General features: G+C 35.8%; 1 pseudogene; it reads left to right on the top strand.

Annotated features, from left to right (window-relative positions):
* Positions 1–1,334: 1,334 nt before the first annotated feature.
* On the top strand, positions 1,335–3,448 carry LOC18595367 (putative UPF0481 protein At3g02645 pseudogene; annotated as a pseudogene).
* Positions 3,449–3,814: the final 366 nt, after the last annotated feature.

Here is a 3,814-nt window from a genome sequence, read left to right as displayed (position 1 = left end):
TATCATATTTTTAACACACACCATTAATTTGGATTACATAATGAGAAGTATATTGAAAAGTAATATCTCATATATCTCATCACATTATTTCAATTCGAGACTTAAATTAAAATATGAAGTTTTAATGACAGAAAGAATAATAGGACACTTTATTTTTTTTCAATTCTTTCATGCACAAACAATAGCAATAAAAAGGTATTTATCGTACTAGTCAAAATGCCATTAAGACAAACAAAAATCCTCTATCAACATTTGATGTCTCGCTTGATATATCTTTTCATAATTTTATGTCAATTGTTTAGTCAATATCTCATATTAAGGTTTAGGGTTTAAAATTTAAGATTTAGAAGTTTAAATTTTTAATTAATAGTATAAAACCAGACACATTGCAAAATTAAAAAAAAAAATAAATGAAAACAAAGAATTGTTATTTTATCAAAACGTCCAAGATAACTGAAATAGTAGGATATTGGTGATTTTCCACTCTGACCCAACAACCCATCACAAATTTTGTTACTATTATTAAAAAAATTAAAGTAACCTAACAGATTAATATTTTATTAATTTAGTTTATAAAAATATATCCATAAGGGTCACGTTCCATGCGAAAACATTTAATTACGCTTGGCCTACTTAGAAGATGTAATTAATTGCTGGGCATTAATCAAATTAGTTAATTAAAGATGCTTCAGCTATTACAGTATACACACAGTGAACATTGCTTTTGTCTTGTCTAGGTTAAAAATATTCTTTCCTTTGCGCCACACGAAAGAATCCAGACCTGCAGCCATGGCAACACCTACTTCTGTATTAGCACCTTATTACACATGTGAAAAAGGCATCATGCATGACTCATTTATTTTAACGAAATTAAAGATAATGAAATTCTCCCTATTACTAGGAATTTTCGTCTAACTTTGTTGACTTCTGATTCTCTACGGACGATAAGATTATCTTTATGGTGCATTGAAGTTCAAAGTACAAGCAACAGCACATTTAACCCATGAATGGAGACTCGATGGAAATAACGGAAAGGCATCGATTCTTTTTGGGATTTGATTTTTATCATAAAATACACGCATTTAACAGACTTTGGATGTGATACAGTACGTATACATACAGTGTGAATTTTGTGTGAAGAATCGGACCATGAATTGAATATTTTGAGGCAGATTGGTTGCCAAGAGATTCCTTTGATGAGTAAACAGAAAACTTAAAACGATAGATAGATAGATATATATATATATATATATTAAGATACTCCTCACTCACTATTCCATTTTAGTTTCTAATTGTGTATATTCATACGCAAATGAATGCAACTTGGTGTTAAAATATTTGAGCATGAGGAAAGCGTTTCCCATTCTTTAGCTAGGAAATAATAAAAGAAAGAGAAGAAGAACAACAACAATTGGTGCGACACTAATGATTGTGGTGTTTACCGGCTAGCTTTTGCACCATTAAATTAAAAGGGACATTCTCCTTCCAATTGTCACACTTCATCCAATCTTTCATTCTGCCAGGAACTTAATTACCTTAGATGTCTTCTGTCCAAAACACCATGTCTTCAAGTTCCAATGCAAACTTTGATGAGCGTCGATGGGTTATTAACATCCGTCGAACACTCGAAGCAGAGCTCGAGGACGATAATGAAATTCCTGTCAGCATTTTCAATGTCCCCAAAACCCTTCTGTCAAGTGATCCAGATTCATACACTCCACAGCTGGTTGCCATTGGCCCTTATCATTACTGGCGTCCGGAGCTCTATGAGATGGAGAGATATAAGATCGCTGCTGCAAAAAGAACTCAGAAAAACCTCCTCAATAATCTCCAGTTCGATGATCTTGTTGAGCAACTGACCAGGCTAGAGCCAAAGATCCGAGCTTGCTACCATAAGTTACTAGACTTCAGCAATGAAATTTTGGCTTGGATGATGGCAATCGACGCCTCGTTCTTGCTTGAGTTTCTTCAAATCTATGCCATGAAAGAAGGTAAGTTACTTACCAGGGTGTCTTCGAGAATGGCACATTTGGTTGATTATGCTGGTAGAAAATCTGCCCATAATGCGATTCTTAGGGATATAATGATGCTTGAGAACCAAATTCCTCTATTTGTGTTGAGAAAGATGCTGGAAGTTCAATCCGCATCCCTTGAACCAGCTGATGATCTATTGCTGTCAATGCTAACTGGAGTATGCAAAGAGCTTTCCCCATTCAAGATGATGAAGGTTTTGCCGAAGATCCGTGTTTCAGAGACATCTCACTTGCTAGATTGTTTGTATGACATGATCGTGCCTAAACTCCAACCTAGAACCACATCTGAGATATCTGAGATTGAAGATCAAAATGAAGACATGAAAGGTAAAGAAGGATCCTCTGAGGACCCAGGTTACGTTCAACAACTCCTTTCTGAGGTATGGAAACTTCTGTCGAAGCTAAACAAAGGCCCAATCCAGCTGATCAAGAAACTTCTGGTATCAAAACCTATCAAAGCCATATTTAAATTGCCTTGGATAATTATCTCTAAACTTCCTGGATTTTCAATCTTGAAACAACCTGTGGAATACTTTTTCTCCAATGAAGAAAATAAAGAAGACGACAAATCAGTAGGCGAGGGTTCCGGCGCTGACAAGCCACCGCTAGTAGAAGAAATCACAATTCCTTCTGTTTCTGAACTTTCAAATTCTGGGGTACGTTTCTTGCCTACTACAGGGAACCTCTTGACCATTACTTTTGATGTCAAGACTGTTACATTTTACCTCCCCACTGTTAGCTTAGATGTGAATACTGAGGTAATCATGAGAAATTTGGTGGCGTACGAAGCATCAAATGCCTCAGGGCCGCTGGTTTTTACACGTTACACAGAATTGATGAACGGGATCATCGATACTGAGGAAGATGTGAAGTTGCTTAGAGAAAAAGGAATTATTTTGAATCGCTTGAAGAGAGACCAAGAAGCAGCCGACCTTTGGAATGGGATGAGCAAGTCCATCAGGCTGACGAAAGTGCCTTTCTTAGACAAGGCAATTGAAGAAGTTAACAAGTATCACAATGGACGATGGAACATCAAAGCGAAAAACATGATGAAGTCTTATGTGTTTGGTTCTTGGCAGTTTCTTACATTTATGGCTGCAATTTTGCTCTTGTTGTTGATGGCACTACAAGCATTTTGCTCTGTCTATAGTTGCAGTCGAGTTTTCCACATTAAAACCAGTACCGGCTGAGTGATGATCAGTCTCCATCTCGAGAAACATTTGATTCTCTCACTCCCTTGAATTCATCTTATTGAGGACGTCGTCTGTTGTTTTATTATTATTATTACTCTTGTTTGTTTGTGCGTCATTAATCTTTTCCTTTCTGTTAAACTAATTTATGTTTTTGATAAAGAGAAAAAGTTTGGTTTTGTGCTTTAGTTTCCTTTCCTTTCCCTTCTTCCAATATATATAATAGCAATGATGATAACCTTGTTCTTTTAACTGCTTGCATCAATCAATGCTTAATCTCTTTCTGTCTCTTTTACTTAAAATAATATTATCCATTTGCTTCTCTCTTTTTATAATCTGCAATGGATGCTCCAGCTGTTGCGCTAAAACAATCAAGGTGCCAAGTGCTAAAGTATAACAAATAGTAGCTAGCTTGATATATATGTGACATGGAAAAGGCGTGGTCGCCTAATCTTCTAAATGCCTTACACAATTCTGACAGTTGGAAAAAGAGATGAAATGAGCATTAAGAAATGTATGCCAAGATTAAACTTAACTATGACAGCTTGAAAAAGGAATCAGATCTTAACTTGTGCTATGCAAAATGCCAAA

The sequence above is a fragment of the Theobroma cacao genome, chromosome 6, assembly GCF_053813885.1.
Source record: "Theobroma cacao isolate CCN51 chromosome 6, ASM5381388v1, whole genome shotgun sequence".
Taxonomy (NCBI): domain Eukaryota; kingdom Viridiplantae; phylum Streptophyta; class Magnoliopsida; order Malvales; family Malvaceae; genus Theobroma; species Theobroma cacao.
Note: the sequence above shows the minus strand (reverse complement) of the source record. Positions and strands in the feature narration are given on the sequence as shown.